The sequence below is a fragment of the Suncus etruscus genome, chromosome X, assembly GCF_024139225.1.
Source record: "Suncus etruscus isolate mSunEtr1 chromosome X, mSunEtr1.pri.cur, whole genome shotgun sequence".
Taxonomy (NCBI): domain Eukaryota; kingdom Metazoa; phylum Chordata; class Mammalia; order Eulipotyphla; family Soricidae; genus Suncus; species Suncus etruscus.
The window spans coordinates 110,070,606-110,091,048 of record NC_064868.1 but is presented as its reverse complement, the minus strand read 5'-3'; the positions used below and the strand labels follow the sequence as shown (position 1 = coordinate 110,091,048).

Sequence of the window (20,443 nt, the reverse complement as noted above, 5' to 3'; positions counted from 1 at the left end):
ACCATTCTAGCTCTCTTATGTAACTCTTTTCATTTTGAATTTTCAGCTCATATCTATGATTCTGCTGGAGAATAATGCCTGTTAGGTATTAGGGGACTAAATGGAGTACCAAATTCAAACAAGGCAAATCATATGCAAAACAAGCATCTTGCCTATTGCACCATCTCTCTGGCCCCATACTTAAGCAATTCTTAAGAAGCAAGTGTATACTGTGCTCATTATTAATATTTGTTACTATCTCCATAAGTATGTGGAGATGATAACAATAATAATAATGTTTTATTGCACTAGAAGGATTTACTTATGAATGTTACCATATTGATGCATGAGCACTTTACTTTGGAATAATGTGTATAGATAGTGTTAAAAATGAAGTTGCAAAATCAATTCAGAGTTTTCCAAGTGTTCCATCTAGAAGTTTTATGATTCAAAAAGAAGACAATTTTTCAAAGTGACAATTGATAATGGAGTCTATATCCAACATGTTGTAAGGTGATACTAACATATAAATTAAAACAGGTGAAATATAAAGAAAAAATAGTATAGCTATTGAAAACTGGCAGATATTCATTCACCAAACATTGATGAGATTTAACATACTAGAAAAGATGTGGTGCCATAATATAGTGCAGGTCAAGGAGAAATGTTCATGGCAATTAACTACAAATAGAATAAAACATTTAAGAAATTGAAATGAGTTTTATAACGGTGGTACAAAAACGTAGTAGTGTGCAGAGGCATGAAGATTAATGCCATGTAAATGGGAAAAGGTCTGTGGAGAAGGTTGAGCCATGAAGTTTGACATTTAGAGAAATGTGCATTCCATATTGGAATTATGAAAATGGCTGAGGTTTGAAAACATAATTTAGTATGGCTTAAATATTAGATTGTGTGTTAGGATGTTGTCTTTGATGAGACTAGGAGATTCATTTAAGACCTGATGGTGACAGACCCTAAATGCCATTGATAGAAAAAATTTTGAACTTGATGCAATAAGCAATGTAATTATGGTTGAAACAGAACGCAGTGAGTGAGAAACATTTTGAGTGGTTTCTTAAAGTATCCCTTTGAAGTCCCTTTCAATAATTGCAAAGTAATTAGGCTTTATTGATACATTTTATCAATTCTATACCAAGAATTTCCTACAACGAATGTCTCTTTGATCTAGGTTAAACATTTTATACACCTGGTACAGAATTTAATTTTTCTTATATTATAAATTTTAAATCTATATATTCACACAGCACTGGATTAAATACCCCCTGATGTGAGAAAACATGTCTGTAAGACCATTTAGGATTGATCTATAATGTATGTTTTATTAACAGCATTCATCTGTTTGAATTAGTCTAAAACCTAAATAAATGAAACCAGAAGACTCTACAGGTATAGTAGTTAAACATTAGAACCCTACACCCAACTGCCTGAATTTAAATTCTAGTTATTTTTATTATATTCTACCTTCATTGTGTTGTGACTCGAAAAGACTGTATGATTTTAATCATCATGACTGCATGAAATCTTGTATCCATAATATCCCATCATGTGTATTACCCTGGATATTATCCTATGTGAGTTAGAGAAGAATGTATATTTGGCTTTGCGGGGGATAGCCCTGTAGACATCTATTGAGTTCTTCCAACTGTGTATTTAAAGTCATGTTGATTTTCTGCAATTCTGTCTAAAGGTGATAATGGAGTTTGCAAGTCTCCCAATTCTGTTGTATTCTTGTCAATAGCTTTCTTCAAAATTGTTAATCCCACACTATAGATGTTGATGCTTATTATTATCTAGTGTGAATGCAAGGTTATGAGTATTATATATTTATGTAATGACGATTCAGTAAAAATTAGTAGCCTTAAAATTCCTATATTCAAATATTTCTGTTTGGGCATTATTTATCACTGAAGTAAATTTTAAATGTGAGAATTGGGTTTTGTTTCTGATCATTATTTGTAGCCTGTGCTATTTGTCAAATTCCAGCTACTGACAGGAAATTATGTAAAATAGTGTATTGCTATGCTTTATATGAATTCTTGTTATCTTTTCAGTTTATCCTGTTTTCTTGTTTCTTGTTTTCTACCCTTATACTATATATCTGCCTTCTATGGCATGATCAGGTTCCATCAGTTTTCTTTTTTTTTTTTTCTTTCATCATTTTTATCTCTTAATATAAAGTTAATGTCTAAATTTCTATTTTTATTTTTTTAAACTAGCATAACTTAATGTTGGGATCTCTTATTCCCCTTATTTCTCACATTTAATTTTTAATCTGTCATTCTGCTTATGATTGAGAATCTTTTCCTTCTTAAAACCTTTTGAAGTCAGTTTAATGACTGTACATTATTTTGACTTAATTTTTGAGTCATACTCAGTGGTACTCAGAACTTGATCCTGACTGTGCTCAGCGTTCACTCCTGGTGGTAATTATGCTACCATATACAGTGTGGGGTATTGAACTCATGTTGGCTGCTTGCAGTGCAAGCGTCCTACCTTCTGTACTCCTTATTTGAATAGAAATTTTTTTTGTTTCTTTTGGCTTTAGAGGCCACACTCTGGCACTAAACTGAAGGATCACTCTTGGAAGGCTCAGTAGGCAATATGAGGTGCCAGGAACAGAAACTGGTTGTGCCCCATGCAAGGAAAGATCCCTATTTACTATATTGTCTCTCCAGCCACCGAATATAGTTTTGAAGTCATTGGTTATCTCTAATATTTTTAAAATGGAATTCAACAATATTGGTAATTTCCTCCATTTCATTATGCTTGGTGTTATACAGGAGATTAAAAATCTCTTGTTGAGGGGCTGGTGAGGTGGCGCTAGAGGTAAGGTGTCCGCCTTGCGAGCGCTAGCCAAGGAAGTACCGTGGTTCGATCCCCCGGCATCCCATATGGTCCCCAAAGCCAGGGGCTATTTCTGAGCGCTTAGCCAGGAGTAACCCCTGAGCATCAAACGGGTGTGGCCCCAAAAAACAAAAAATCTCTTGTTGAGTTTTGATTTTCTACAGTGGGGTTTTTGCTTTGACAATATTGTCCTTTTCTCTCTAGTTTTCTGTGAGCTCTTCTGTCCTTTGCTCTTCAGGGTTTCAGATATGTTTGCCCTGGTTAATGTTACTGTGAGGGAGGCTACTGAAGGTACAAGGGGACTGAGTTACTGTATTGGTGATGATAATATGACCAAGCTGTGTGTGAGGTTACCAATCCTTGCAAATATTTTCCTGATTATAGCTTAGAACTCTGTTATCAGTTTTATTCTTGACAGTTGAATAACTCTCTTGTAGTGGTCTAAGGTGGTATTGTATTCTGTTCTTACTGATACTTTCCTGATTACTGTTCCAGGAAATTAACTATTTTCCTTAGAGGATATCTATTCAAGAGATTTTCTCATTTTTACATTGTTATTTATCTTAACTGTCAAATTATAATTGTTTTTATATATTTGAGGTGTAAGAACCTTATCAGATATATTATTTACAAACAATTTGTTTCATGTTTGTGTTCTTTACTTTTTTTTGAAGGAGTGAATAATTTAATGTGTGATTTTGTTTCATATTAAATGACTATTAATGAAACATTTCTTGGGTAGGCAAATAAGAGGCAATATAAGATTTTGTAAAGAAGTTAATTTCTCAGATTTTTTTCTTTTTTTTAAATATGGAATGCTTCACGAATTTGCATGTCATCCTTGCACAGGGGCCATGCTAATCTTCTCTGTAACGTTCCAATTTTAGTATATGTGCTGCTGAAGCGAGCACAATTTTTCAGATGTTTTTAGTGTATCTAGTTAATAGTTAAAAGCAAAAGTTTATTATAAATCCAGGTTCTGTGGCCAGGCCCCATATTTTAATTTAGAACTAGGTTGGGAGTTGGGAGCCTACAGATCATTCATCAACTCAGTGACTCAGAGAAAGCTGGAGAGCACCATGACATTCATACTAGATTGCTTTGGTATTTTGAAAATTAGTAGGATAGATTCAGTCTTATTAGGAAAATCAAAGAAACCACAACAGAATATGGACTTTAGTTCCATTTAAGAAATTCAGATTAGCAAGTGTCTTCAGCTTCATATTGGAAGAAAACAGAACAGACTAATGCTCAGGGATTATCATTTTGAAACTAAAGGTTCAGAATCCAAGACTGGAAATATGAGACTTTTTTTTTAACTTATTCTGTGTTTTGGTCCCGACTTGAAGGGGTTCATGGGCTATTCCTAGCTCAGTGCTTGGGGATTGTGTGATGCTGGGGATCACACCCTGGGTACTGTGCTCAGACTCTTTATCTCTCTCTGGCACCTGAGTATGATTTGTAAAGGAAGTCAGCTTTAAGGTCAGCTGTACAGCTCACCAGTTTATTAGGAAATGGAACAGAAGAGGTTACAGGCAAAAGTAAAGGAAGTAAAAAGTTAGAAGACACAGTGGCAAATATGGGACTTCTCATCTACAGAAGGACAACAAGCATCCAACAAGAGAGTACTGCAACAAAAACAGAGAAACAATGAAAAAAATACAATAAAATTGTGTTCAACAGGATTCTCAGAAATTTACTTCCAAGATGCTGGAAGCATCGAGTGAACTGAGTAATAATTTACCTCCATTTCTTTTCTTTTTTCTTTTCTTTTCTTTTCTTTTCTTTTCTTTTTTGGGGGGCACACCTTGTGGTGCCTAGGGGTTACTCCTGGCTCCGCATTCAGAAATCGCTCCTGGCTTGGGGACACCATATAGGACATAGAGGATCGAACACAGGTCCGTCATGGGTCAGCTGTGTGCAAGGCAAACGCCCTACCACTGTGCTATTGCTCCGGCCCCTTACTTCTGTTTCTTTTAATGGAGTCTTAAGAAATGAATTTCCTGTCTTTAATGATGGAAATCCATAGAGGTATGAAAGCCTTTTCGTGCCCATAACCCTATTTGATTACCCGTGAAGTTCCACTTCACTTTTTAAAAAACAAGCTGAGAGCAAATTTTTGACAACTCCGAGATGAATTGGTTACTTTCATATTTCAGTTTCACAACATGCTTGATTTTTTTTGCTTTTGATGTCCCAATAATTTTGCATATGAATATCTCAGTTTATTTATTTGCTCCTGGACTTCATTCTGTTCATTCAACGGCATCTGTATTTTTTTGAATGCATGTTGCTGTAGCTGAAATGGGTTTTATTAAACAGTTCGTCATAAAGTACTGATTCATTTCCTCAGTCAGTTCTGCTATATTTTGTTTCTCAGCTTTCCTTGGCCATCCTCCAGTTGTTTCCAAAAGTCACCACCTTGCTGCTTGAGTTAGTTCTGCAAATCAGTTGCTTCTTAAAGACAAGAGTCTGAGATTTGTTTAATTTCTGCCTCCTAAGGCAGATTTGTTCTGAAGATCTAGAAGCTTCCAGGCATACTTTATTTGCATTCTTGGTGGTCATTATCTCCTGCCAAACATTCTCTGTAGTTTTCTCAGCCATAGTCGCTTTTTCCTGCAGTGATGAATTTTCTAGTTTCAGACCTTGATCTCACTTGCTGTTACATGCTTTATATGCTCAAACTCAGCCTTCATGTCACCAAGCCATTGCACTGTATGGCTGTGCTTTTCCTGAAAAATCTGGGTAGCCTGCAAGTGTGCATCTTTGCTCTTTTCTAGATCAGCTTCTTTCCCTTTCAATTTTTCTTCTTAGGCTCTAGGTCTTATTTTCTACTCCAGTCGCTTGACCAGCTCTTCAGTTTTTCTTTTTTCTTGTAACATATCCAGTCTTCTACTGCTTTGCTAGATTCCTCTTCAAAAACGTACATTTCTTTAGCCATTGCCTCTTGAAAAGAATGTGACTTTCTGCTGAAGAGTAGAGAAAATTTCCTCCATTTGAAATTCTTTCTTTTGCACATTTGTATGATCTTTTTTTTAAAAAAATAAATATCTCTGTCAAATTTTGCATTTCAGATTTTAGTTTTTCTTCTCATGCTTTATGCCTCTGGGCAAATCTTCTTTAATTTTATCATATACTTGGCCTAACTAGTATCCAGGTCTTGCACTGTCTTTGATGACAAAACACATTTCTCATGAAATTGCTGAAGGCTTAAAACTTCCTAATTCTTTCAAAGATTTTCCTCTCTTTGGGCTATCTCTAGTTTATATTGTTCCAACAGATCCAAAGTACAATCATTTTTTTTCAATGTAGTCTAAAAGACTTTCTATTTCAGAATTTTCATAAATCTTTTCCTTCTCCATTGAAATTAGTTTTTCCCCAAGTTATGAAACTTCCCCTTGGGATTATTCAAGAGTCTTCTGGGTAACTTGCTTTCAGCTCTTATCTCTTTTCCTTCCTGGTTAGCTTTCAAGTTCATCTTTTTTTCTCTTTGGTGGCTGAATTTTAGCAGCTCAGGACTTTAAATTTCCTTATTCCTCTTCCTGGTTTCTGAAAACTTAGTCGTCAGTAGCTCGTTAATCTTAGTTAACTGAATGAGCTGTTCTCCAGCGAAGCTTTAAATGCTGAGAGAGAGATTTTAGCCCTGACGAAGGCACTGCCTTTTTGCGTCCATCTTTTTCAATTTTGCTTCGAGATCCTGGATCTGCTTAGCCCACAAACTGCCTCCTGTATGAGACCATGAATCTTTTTCTTCATCTTCAGATCTTTGCCATATTTTGAGTCTCCCTTGGTCGTAAAGTCTTAGCTTGTTTTGCTGAAGCAAGCAGAGTGGTATCATTACCACCATTAAGACTTGTGATTCAGTTTGCTTTTTAAAATATTGTGATCTTCGAAAAGATACCCGTTCTTTTTAGTGCTTCTGAAGTTTTCATATCGTAAGCATTTAGAGATGGTGCACAGCCAGAAGGAGCATTGAGTCGCTTCAGGGACACCTCAGAAAGGATATGCTAACACCCAGCTCCCCATACTAAAGCTCACCAGCCGGCTGCTTATTACTACTTAACAGCTTATAAAAAATTCCTGGTTTTAATTTCGTTAGAGTATAATTGAAGAACAAAACTGTTATGTTCCGATGTAATCATGTTTGGCTTCTTTCTCATTGTTGCTCATGCTTCCTATTATGGACTTTATTCTAGGTGCCTCCATATTATCACTTGAGAAACAGTAACCACTGGGTTTTCACAGGTTTCTTGGTCTAATGCCAACTGTATTGGCCACTTGAGCTTCCTCCAGCAGGGATGGGTCATGGAGAATGGGAAACATTTAAGGAGACAAACTAGCACATATGGACTATACAAATTCTAGGTTCATCTACAGTTGAGGCAGGTCAAGAAAGAGGAAATTGTCTCTTGGGGTGAATCACTTCCTATTAGTTGACTGAGTTGATTCAGTGTTTTTGACCCTCAAAATCTGTTTCCACTCTTTTTATTAAAGCAGGTCAAAAAATAAAAAAAGAAGCTGATTGGTATACAAAAGCTAGCAAATTAAATTATAGATAAACAGTCTAGAATGATAAGGTGTTATCATTTTCATATTCCCCAGCTCTGAGGGAGACACTAAAAGTTTTGTTAAAAGACAGGGGTTTTCAAGAATAAAAAGTAAGTAAATATTTCATTTCTATCACAGAAAGATATCGTTTACCTTGCTAAAATATGTCCAAGCAATAAATTCCATTTCAACAAGTGAGTGCTCAGTAAGTGAGTGGATTCCTCTTAATAGCTTTCACAAGCCTCCTTTGCTTTTTCTACTGCCAGTGAAGACACATTGAGTTTTAGGATATCTACTTGCCTATCTAGCCTCTTGCAGTCTGCTTGAAATCATCAGAGAAAAGGGGAAACCATCAGTCCAATCTGTAGCACCATAACATTGATGTTAACTACTCACCCTTAATTGAGGCCATTTACTAATGACTCTATCCTCCCTGCACTTTATGGTCCCTCTCATCTAAAGCATAGGGACAGAGACCTTTTTGCACTCCCATACTCTTGTACCAGTCATTTTCATAGATGCTCTTATTTTTATTCATGGGTCATTAATTTCATCCCAGACTAACACATTTATTGGCAACAAAGCAGCTATTTTATGGACCAAATGGCAACAAACTTCAGGGGGGAAATTCACTTTTTTTATTTTAAACTTTTCTTTCCCTGATCTGTAACTCAAAATGTCCATAATCTAGGGACTGGGGAAAAACTTTGATCTTGATATTGGCATGAAGAGCTATGCTGAGGGTCTGGATGGGCTGGGTATAATTTCTTCTCTCTCAGCTTCATACTACCTTGTGCTTTTCTTTTCTGATTATGAATTCTGTCTATATAGTTCATATGATTAAGTTATTGTAAAGCATTTAGAGTGATGTCTAACAGACTATGCACTGAGATGTTATGTCATAAATATTATTAATATGTATATACAATAATTAAAATGTTGTCAGGCACATTGTAGCTACTCCATGATGCTTATTTTATAATAGTAATTTACTGGATATGTAAAATAACAAGATGTATTGAGAAGAAAATCAATTGTAAATATTTTGGCCAGAATTATTTTAGTATTAAAATATTCTACCATTTGTTTTAAAAATTTATTACAAGGATACAATTCTAAAATCCTTATCTCACATTGTTTATATTAAAAACAAATGAGGACAATGATGAATGGCTTTAAATTTTGCCTTCATATTGTACTTTTCTTGTCTTTTCTTCTGATGTGGTGATCATGGGGCATAATTCGGATTTTATGATAATGGAGGAAATTGGCAAGTCACTTGTGAAATATTATGGCAATAACATCTCTGTAATAAATCTTTTATCTTCTACAAAGTAATAATATGTGCCAATAAATGTAAAGTTAACTGTCATACATATTTGTTTAAACAACAGTTTGTAGAGACATTTTCCATGAATAATAATAAAGAGCAGTTTTAGTAATTTCTATTACAGAAAAAAGAAATTTAGAAAAATGAATCAAAATTCTTGTTTCATAGATTAATTTAAGAAATACTGCTATAGTAAATTAAATTTAACTTAAATTTAATTTAAATACTGCTATATTATATTAAATTAAAATATAATTACAAGATAAAACATTTACAAAAAGAGGATTGAGTACACATGAAAATATAATATGCACAGCTAAAAAAGAAATTTGGAGCACTCACTGACTAGAGCTATTAGTTTATTGATTAACTATATCATTAAAAGGTTTTGTTCACCATAAATGTTGCTTTTCCACCACAGTTATCTTTCTTGAATTCTTTTTTTTTTTTTTTTGTGCTCAGGGGTTACTCCTGGCTCCACACTCAGAAATCGCTCCTGGCAGGCACAGAGACCATATGGGATGCCAGGGTTTGAACCAATGACCTGCATGAAAGGCAAATGCCCTACCTCCATGCTATCTCTCCAGCCCCGAAAGATATGGATTCTTCTTCTTTTTTGGGTAATCTTTCTTTAAGACTATTAATTCTTATCATTTTTTACAGTTTTTTCTAATAATTGCACTATGTGAAAACTGTACTTCTGCTTACTCAGTCTTAACCCTTTTCATAACTGAAGTAGTCAAAATGTCAGTTAGCAAACTTTCTGAAGACTGTTATGATTTTTTCCTTTACTTGAGATTTCATCTAAAGACTTTGATAACAAGTGAATGAGTAGACATTTTTGATATATTTTTATATTGGTGGCTTGACAAATAAATGATTGGAAATTAAGATCAAGGTTCTGATGAGAAAAAGATTCTGTTCTTAGCTATCATCTGACAAAGCGAACTCTGAAGAAGTTACTTATTCCTTCTGTGTCAAGGAGAGAAACAGACAATCCAGCTGATTGAATTTTCAGTAGCTCTTAAGTGTCTTTCCTTATCATAGTTGAATCAGTGCAATCAATTTAGTATCATTATTACCATATAGTTATTTTTCATTGGCCTTATTTTAATTTTTTATTTACTTATTTATAGAAACATGTCCAACTGTTTGCTTTCATGTTTATTTTTCTTTTAAAATGAAGAAAACAAAGTGCCAGCATCAGGTTTAGAGAGCCATACAAGAACTATTTCACTTTGTTGAGCCAGATAGTACATGGTGCTTGCCTTGCATGCAGTCAGCCCTATTTGTTTTTTTGGTATTCTTCCTATATGGTCCCTGGAACCCACCAGGGAGTTAAGAGCTTGGAGTAACCCTTGAATACTGCCAGGTTTGCCTTCAAGACAAAACAAACCATAATAAAAGATCTATTTTGTCTCCATCTTTTTACAGATATATATTTGCATTACTAAATAACTACTCTTTGAGGTATAACTAAGTAAAGTTTATAGCTCTATAGCTAATATCTCTTGCTTTTGTACTTCATAAAATTGCAGGATAAATATTTATCTATAAATTCCATGCCAAAATAATTTAAGAAGAAATGCCAGAAAATTAATATTTTTGATTCTTTAGTAATTTTAAAATTGGCATTTCAAACAGACAAAGAAAAATAAGTCATCAGTTCTGCCATTGTTATAATTTTATTTTATTTGAAAACTATTTTATATTTTTTAATTTCCATTAAAGCATTGTGATTTACGAAATTGTTCATAGTAGAGTTGTTTTAAGGATAGAGTATCCCAACACCAATCCCCAAAACAGTGCTCCATCATTACACCAATATCACCAGGTTCTTTCCTATCAAACAGCCTATCCTCTTGGCATCATATATCATATTTATTTCACGTTACTTACTCAAAACTTAAAAGTACAGCAAATTAATTTATCAGAAAATAAATCAATAAAAGTCAATTTGTGATGACTGCAAAGTGATTTTAACAATATAATAAGATAGTAATTCATTATTTAAAAATGTGTTAAGTCTCTTAGCAAATTAGAAGTAAGCATACCTTTCTTTTTTTTTTTTTTTTTTTTTTTGGTTTTTGGGCCACACCCGTTTGACGCTCAGGAGTTACTCCTGGCTATGTGCTCAGAAATCGCCCCTGGCTTGGGGGGACCATATGGGACGCCGGGGGATCGAACCGCGGTCCGTTCCTTGGCTAGCGCTTGTAAGGCAGACACCTTAGCTCTAGCGCCACCTTCCCAGCCCCAAGCATACCTTTCTTAACCTATGAACTCCTTAAGATATTCAGCTTCTGTTTGGCTACTCAAAGTTTCTATTTAGTTTTTGTTTTTGTTTTGGGGCCACACCTGGTGACACTCAGGGGTTAGTACTACTGGCTATGCACTTAGAAATTGCTTCTGGCTTGGGGGACCATATGGGATGCCGGGGATCACACCGAGGTCAGTCCTGAACCATCCCATTAAAGGCAAATGCCCTACCGCTGCACGATCACTCTGATCCCTTCTATTGAGTTTTTAATGGCACTTAACATCATCATCACTATAAATTTTGACTCTAGCCATGTTTTCATTTCTACTCTTATACTTTCTTCTGTTTTGTCGCATGTCTCTGTCATTATTTCTCTGAGCTTATTGAACACACACATCATGATGTCACTGAAGACATTGTGTAATGACTTACTGATAATTTTTATGTTTTCAGTTATATTGTTTTTGCTAAATGAGTATCTAATCAGGGGTCTCAAACTCGAGGCCCGCAGGCCGTTTGAGGCCCTCCGTACAACATTTTGTGGCCCTGCCCTAGAGGAATCTTTTTTTTTTTAGTTGCTTGGGTCACCGCCCCCCTCCCCCAATGTTCAAGGCTTACTACTGACTTTGCACTCAAGGATCACCTCGACTTTGCCTCCTGCGTCCCCCAGGTAAATTGAGTTTGAGATCCCTCGTGTTTTACCCATTGGTTTTCTAATGATCTTGCAGTATCAAGGTTGAGTTTTTGTAGTTTTTGTAGTTAGATCTCATGGACAATGCTGAGATATTAGGCCTACTTTGTCCGCTTTCTTTCTCTGTTCATTTTCTTCAAGTGACAGGAAGAATAACTGTGTGTGCTGCAAATAATTTGTTGAGCAGATAAGTCACTGCTGTTTAAGCAGGCATTTTAGGAGCTTTCATGTGAACCCTTGATATTCTGTTTTTGTTTTTTTGTTTTGGGGCCACATCCTGTGGTACTCAGGGTCTATCAGGTTCTGCTCTCAGAAATCGATCCTGGCAGGCTCTGGAGACCATATGGGATGCCCGGATCTAACCCAGGTGCCATGCACAAGACAAACACCCTAACTGCTTTGCTAGACCCTGGACCCTTAATATTGTGCAAGTTAAGTGTGGGAGCTGCTGGAACCACACTGAAAGCAAGGAGTTCTGCTTCCTGTTCTGGGTAAGGTCAGCTGAAGGCAAGCCTCACCTCTATTGATAAAGTTTAATTTATTAAATCTTGATGCCTATGAATACAGTTTATTTAAATGTTATGATAGGAACGTGTAGCTATTGTTAGCCACACTCACAAAACAGCAATAGAGAATATTCTTAAGAAGAGCCATAACAATTTCCAAGTAATATGCCTTACTCCTCTTTATGAGATACAGTCTGATATTTGTATCGCAATTTTGGGACACTGGTAATGGGAATGTTGCACTGGTGATGGGGGGGGATGTTCTTTACATGACTGAAACCCAACCATAATCATGTTTGTAATTAAGGTGTTTAAATAAAATATTAAAATAAAGTTTTTATTGTTTTGAAAATATTTTCGGATTCTTCCCTGTTCTTTCTTTCATCTTCATATCTGCCTTGTATGCATTTTCATGAAAGAAATTATCATTTGCATCGTGTTTAACCTTCCCCAAACAACCATAACTGTAAGTAAATGTAGAGATATAATTACAGTTATAGACGATGTAGACTATACATCATTATACAAAACATATAATCATAGTATACAATACTTCATAAGAATTTAAATATATATTATACATAATATATTAAGTCACAAAATATGGATTAATATAATATATCCTTATATTAAGAAATAGCCATATATTTAAGATATGTATAATAATTCTAAATACAAGATTATATTAATATATATGTAAATGCATAAATTCATATATTTCTGTGCATTAAATATATATTATTATATACTTTAAATATTAAGCATATACATATATTAATTAATATATATTTCTACCTAAAACTGAAGCAATTGGCATCTTAAGCATATATTATTCATGAACATAGTATATGTTTCTATTTTTTTAAGAATTTTTAATATCTATAAAGCAATTTTTTTAGTTTTTAGCACATAATCTTTGTTAATTTTTTGTCAAATTTATTCTGTAGGGGCTGGAGCAATGGTGCAAGCTGTAGGACTTTTGCCTTGCATGCCCTCACCTAGGATGGACTGCGTTTCAATCCCCAGGTGTCCCATATGGTTCCCCAAGCCAGGAGAGATTTCTAAGCACATAGCCAGGGGTCTGAACAACACAGGGTCTCGTCCAGAAACCAAAAAAATATTCTGTAATGTTTGATACTTTTAAATACATTTTTTTTGTTTTTTTTGGGTCACACACGGCAGCACTCAGGGATTACTCCTGACTCTATGCTCAGAAATCGCTCCTCGCAGGCTCAGGGAACCATATGGGATGCTGGAATTCGAAACACTGACCTTCTGCATGCAAGGCAAATGCCTTTTCTCCATGCTATCTTCCAGCCCCAGTTTTAAATACATTTTATTTAAATTTTTTATTTTCTAAATGCTGCTAGTCTATAAAAAGTGAAATTTATTGCTTTTTAGAGATTGGGGTCACACAGTACAAGCCAGTGTACAAGACTTACTTCTGACTTTGTGGTCCAGAATCACTTCTGGCTGAACTTTGGAAGATATCTTAGGTACTGGATATCAAATTAGGTCTACTACATGGAGGACAAAAACCTAGCCATGTTACTGTATCTCTGGTCTTTTAAATTATTTATTTATTTTTTAATTTGGGGTTCCACCCAACAGTCCTCAGGACTTACTCTTAGCTTTCCACTCAGGAATCATTCTTGGTGGGGCTCTGGTAATCATACCGAGTTTTGTAGGTCAAGCTTGAATTGACCACATACAAAGCAAGTGAAATTCAATTGTGTACATTATCCATATATCCTACAACAATCTAAATTTACTGTTTAGTTATTTATGCTATGGTTATCAGATGTGTTTTATCTATTTGTGCTCTAAACCCTACATTTTTAAAGAGTCATGTTCATTATAAATTAAGAATTAAAAAAATTCATTATTTTTTCTTTTCTGATGTGCTTTACTCTTTGCTGAATATTCAAACATCGATCTGTTTTCCTTTCTTTTCTACCCAAAAAGTTTTTCTTAAAACACATTTATTCATTATTTTATCTTTCTATGTTCATTGATATTATTTTGAGAGTCCACTTCAGGGAAGGACTATTCGCAGAAGAACTAGGAGAACTATGCAGAACCAGGGTTCCTGTATGTTGCAATCATTTGAGCTAGAGTTCCAGCTCTGCATTCATTGTTAAAAATGTTAAAGATATGTAATACAGCTGGAAGGTAAAGTGACTTGCATGCAACCCACTCAAATTTAATCCCTGGTACCAGATCCCTGAGCACCACGAGAAGTAATCCCTGAGAAAAATAAAGACTAAATCCTGAGCACAGCTGGGTGTGTCCCAGAAATAGAATGAAAACAAAAGAAGAAAAAGGAGAGAGGAAATAAAACAGGAATGGATAAAAAAAGAGAAAGAGGAGGAGGAGCTAATTAAGAAAAGAAATAATGATGTTGATGCTGTTATTTTGATGCTGTCCCCCGGGTGCTGAAATGAACGAAAGTAGGCGGTATAACTAGTAAAGTACATTATCTGTTTGCTTAAAGAATATCTACTTCTTTAAGGAGGTGGGAAGCCAAATACTTTTGGCAACCTCTAGTATAAATATTTCTCTTCATAATTTTCATTGTTTTTTAAAAGATTTTTCTTTTGTATCTATCTCTATCTATCTATCATCTATCTATCTATCTATCTATCTATCTATCTATCTATCTATCTATCTATCTATCTATCTATCTATCTATCTATCTCTCTCTCTCTATCTATCTATCTAAACACATATTTAATTAAAACGACATGCTATGCTTTGGTATGGTCTTCTTGCTAGGTATTTGGTTTCTAAGTTTTAAGTCTCTAAATAATTTTAAACTAAACAAAAATTTTAGTCAATTTTCTGTTTGTCTTTTATTTTAATTAACTCTTCTGTTTTCCTTATTGTGCTACATTTGTACACACTTATTCATTTAAATTTGGATATCATTGCTCAGATGATTAAGGCTGTATAAATTTTCTCTGGACTTTTTAGATTAGATTTAATTTATTGATCTGTCATTTTGTTCATTGATTTTTGGTTATCTCTTTCTGATTCTTTATTCTTCCAGATAAATTTTTTCTCATAAATAACATTGTCTTTTATCAATTTATATTTAGAAAATATAGATCTATTTATTAAGAATTTCAATCACAATTTTACTATTAAAAGTATCTATAATTGCTATTTTAAAATATATTTTATTTGAATATTATTTAATTCTTCTCCTTTATTACATGCCTACCATTCTTGCCTTATATTCTGGATATTATTGATGTAAGAGGTCATTAAAGGAACGTGACCACCAGTTTACCCCCAAAGGTAAGCCTGTTTAATGAGGGTTTTTTTCCTGTCTTTTTTTTTTTGGAATGTTTTGCTGTGTATTATTATATACCCATATTAGGAACTGCTTCAGATGTAACCTTGAGAGAGAATAAGATATTTGTATCAACTAAAGTGTATACATAAATGAACTAAATTAATATTGCTGGATAAATATCTAATATGCTGGCAGACAAGAACAGAGATCCACTTGTTAAGTCTCTAGCTAGAACCTCTTGCTCATAAAACTGTCAACTACCAGTCTGGTAGTTGCCTTTCTCAGTATGCTCTTTTTCAATATATACTCTCTGATAACAAGGTATGCACTCTGATAAAAAGGATCAATTTCTTTTGAGAGACTTTCACACTGCAAACAAAAAATCATTTGTTCTATTCCTCTGAAGGATATTGAATTTTGTTGTTTGGTTACAATTGACTGGGCTGCACTCATACTTCTGACTCAGTTTCTCATTGGTGACCAGGATTTACTATCTTTGTTTATTTCTTTTGGCCACAGCTGTGAAACCATTCATCTCAAACCTGTATAAATGCAGAGGTCAAGTAGATATACAGCAAGAATTTACACACTGAGTTTAGACTCCTCTCTTCTTTATGAGATACTGTCGACATTTTATAGCTGCAGTCATTACTCTTCTCTTGTTTGTTCAAGTAATTAAGGTGTAGGGTTTCTATTCAATTTTTTCTACCTCAGGTGTGACTACCTGGGGCCTACTTTCAGATAAAAAGCTCTCAAATATGGAAATTAAATGATTAATTTAATAATTAATTTAACTGATTTAATAATTAATTAAATATGGAAATTAAATCCTCCTCTTTTTCCAAGTTTCTGCCTGCATCTATTTGCTCTCTTATATATCTTCAGGTATTTTTCCTCCCTTAGATTTGTTGCTGTAGGAGTGCTGGTTTTATAATAGTTAATCATCCACTATCAGAAAGGACATATACCAAATATATGATTTTATATTAAAGGCGATAATCAAATTGCATAAGTACTCATCACTTTTTAATATTTATGGATTCCTTGTATTTGCTTTCTTTTAAGGTAATTCTTTGCATAACAGTAGTCAATGTACTTTGGGGAGGTTTACAGTTCACTCTTGATGGTGTTGCTTGGGGGGCCATTTGTGTGTTTTGTTGCAAATGGAAGCACAGACTGTCCTCATGCAAAATGAGGGTGTTGAGCCCCTGTATTGCATTTTAACTTACACTTTTTAATTCCATGACTGGTGCCTTAAAATTGATTATATTATTTTTAATTTTGGGGTAATGTCTTAAACAAAACAAAACTGAGTTTAGATCTATACATTTCAGGTTCACAAATAAATATTACTTAAGATGCTTTATTCACTATTCAGGAAAATTTAGATACATATATTTGTCTTGAGAAAGTATCCTAGGAAATTCACATGGTTTGACTTGACATTTTAAGTGTTATACAATTGATTTTAAAAAGCAAATATGATATAGTTACTGTGACATTTTGCTCTAGGTCATATTTTAATTCTGTATTTGTGAAATTGAGAGTATAATTCTTAAAGTAACCTCGAATAGGTGTAAATTATACATTTCTGATATACAGTAAACAGGATGTGTTGTTTACAGCTGTTTAGAACCACTAAATATCTGTAGATTTGCTTCCTCAGCTACAACAGTAACTTACTGGCTATAACTCGCTGCCTTGTTCAATAACTTCCAGTAATTATCAGGAAGAAAATGCAATAAATTTATGTAATAGACTGGCCCTTTGCTATAATATACAATCAGAGGCGATCAATGCTTCTTACAATAAGGGGAAGAATTACAGCTGTTTTATTTTATAGCGTCGGTAATACAGCTTGGGAAACCACCAGAGGGAGCAGAGTTAAACATCAGTGGTCAAATTCCATTGCAGTAAAGCATCGCCTCAGGCTGACATCTTACAAAGTAGCAACACAACAAGGGGTTCTGTACTTTTAAGCAAGCTATTTTATTTGTTCATCCATCCAGCTGCTGGAAGATCTACATGTATTGTTGCTCTTTTAGTTCATATGCCTAGAATAATGAGAATCTGTCTAAATATAATAAATAATAATCAAGTTTATAACCTTTGGCCGTATTATTACAAGATGGGAAAGATAGACCTAGTTGATAATGAAACCTCTAGTGTTATAGAAGCGCACGATGACTTGTTCATTACAAAGGTATATTTGTTATGGTGTTGAAAATATACTTTTATTGTGGTTGAAATCAAAGGGCATTTTTGAGTCTTGCCTAGTTATGCTTGAAGTATAATTACATGCCACATATCATGGTAAGTAAATGAAAGCCTTTACTTGGTTATTTGTTATAAATTTTACTTTGCCTGTAGCTAAGTGAAGGCCAGGCCTCTAAAGTGTTTCAAGTATAACGCACAGAGAATATAAAACAGTCCATTAATTGGGATAATAGGTCCCAGCATGTAATTGCATTTCTTAGGTACTATGGTTAGCAACCGAGTGAAGCAGTATTTATTCAAGGTTATTAGTCACCCGTGGATAACTTTATTTGTCCAGTGATGCTTAAATAAATGTATCATCCGTCAGTAAGAATATTTATAACAAAAATCATTATTCTATCTGAAATTATGAAGGGTAACAGTAGATAAAAGTTACTGAAGAATGCCACAATAAAGTTGTCAATGCCTCAGGTTACACCCTTTTATATTGGTGGGCAGTAAAGTACAGTAAAATATTGTAGAAACTCAAGAATACGTATAAACTGAAGGTGCTTATGATAGTTTACTTTATATTGTACCATTCATTACAATATCTATAAGACACCCATTAATGTCCAATCCCATGAACATAAACTTATTTGGCAAATAAAGAATTCAGCTATCTACATGCCACAATCTTGCAGTTTCTCAAAAAATATAGGAAGTTGTACTTATAGTTACATAAATTATACCTTCAATTTTAATTGAATAAAGTTTTGATGGAATAATAAGATATAATCAGCCTATTTAGGAATAGTCAAGTGGGAGTCCTATACTTCCATTAGTTTAAAAGAAAATTATTTTTCAAAGATCACATTTCTTCAGGCTAGACTGAGAACTTTGATTAATACACCACATTCTGGGTTCAGAATATCCAAGCCTCTTTGTCATTATGTGTTTTGATACTATCTAAATGAATCAATGAAATCGTAGAATCCAAATTACCCATTTATTTCTATCTATTTTGGCCTTGTGACTATAAGCAACCCCTTTACCTTTTTCACAATATTACTTCCTATTTAAGTTTAGATTTGTACCATTTACTAACTTTTAATTTATCAGATAAGTATTAGAATATTTCCTTTAACAGCAGACACATTAAAATTATGATTTTGAATTAATCAGTTGTTCAATGAGTGTTTAATCTCTCTGATAAAAATAAGTTATTTCTAAAATTTTAATTGAGGTAGACGTTATAGAGTCCTAAAGACAGCATATATCATATTCTTGTACTACAAGATGGTGCTTGGGAAATAAAGAAAGATAATATATGTACCTAGACTTTTCAAAATCTGTTTGTGTTATTGATCACTTAATGCCACTAATTGAGTAAGCCTTTTCTTTATTTAAACACCTTGATTTAAACACATGATGATTGTGTTTGGGTTTCAGTCATGTAAAGAACACCACCCAACACCAGTGCAACATTCCCATCACCAATGTCCCAAGACTCCCTCCTCCCTACCCGACCCCCGCCTGTACTCTAAACAGGCTCTCCATTTCCCTCATACATTCTCATTATTAGGACAGTTCAAAATGTAGTTATTTCTCTAACTAAACTCATCACTCTTTGTGGTGAGCTTCCTGAGGTGAGCTGGAACTTCCAGATCTTTTCTCTTTTGTGTCTGAAAATTATTATTGCAAGAATGTCTTTCATTTTTCTTAAAACCCATAGATAAGTAAGACCATTCTGCGTTTTTTTCTCTCTCTCTCTCTGACTTATTTCACTCAGCATAATAGATTCCGTGTATATCCATGTATAGGAAAATTTCATGACTTCATCTCTCCTGACAGTTGCATAATATTCCATTGTGTATATGTACCACAGTTTCTCTAGCCATTCGTCTGTTGAAGGGCATCTTGGCTGTTTCCAGAGTCTTTCTATGGTAAATAGTGCTGCAATGAATATAGGTATAAGGAAGGGCTTTTTGTATTGTATTTTTGTGTTCCTAGGGTATATTCCTAGGAGTGGTATAGCTGGATCGTATGGGAGCTCGATTTCCAGTTTTTGGAGGAATCTCCATATCGCTTTCCATAAAGGTTGAACTAGACGGCATTCCCACCAGCAGTGGATAAGAGTTCCTTTCTCTCCACATCCCCGCCAACACTGTTTATTCTCATTCTTTGTGATGTGTGCCATTCTCTGTGGTGTGAGGTGGTATCTCATCGTTGTTTTGATTTGCATCTCCCTGATGATTAGTGATGTGCAGCAATTTTTCATGTACCTTTTGGCCATTTGTATTTCTTCTTTGTCAAAGTGTCTGTTCATTTTTTCTCCCCAATTTTGATGGGATTAGATGTTTTATTCTTGTTAAGTTTTGTCAGTGCCTTGTATATTTTGGAGATTAGCCCCTTATCTGATGGGTATTGGGTGAATAGTTTCTCCCACTCAGTGGGTGGCTCTTGTATCCTGGGCACTATTTTCTTTGAGGTGAAGAAGCTTCTCAGTTTTATATATTCCCATCTGTAAATCTCTGCTTTCACTTGCTTGGAGAGTGCAGTTTCCTTCTTGAAGATGCCTGTAATGTCCTGGAGTGTTTTGCCTATGTGCTGTTCTATATATCTTATGGTTTTGGAGCTGATATCGAGGTCTTTAATCCATTTGGATTTTACCTTCGTACATGATTTTAGCTGGGGGTCTAAGTTCAATTTTTTGCAAGTGGCTATCCAATTGTGCCAACATAACTTGTTGAAGAGGCTTTCCCTGCTCCAT

General features: G+C 34.4%; 1 non-coding gene across 1 annotated transcript; it reads right to left on the bottom strand.

The window, feature by feature from the left end:
* Positions 1-3,648: 3,648 nt before the first annotated feature.
* Positions 3,649-3,755, bottom strand: LOC126000196 (U6 spliceosomal RNA). The gene has a single exon (XR_007492557.1). It is a non-coding gene; the product is annotated as a U6 spliceosomal RNA (small nuclear RNA).
* Positions 3,756-20,443: the final 16,688 nt, after the last annotated feature.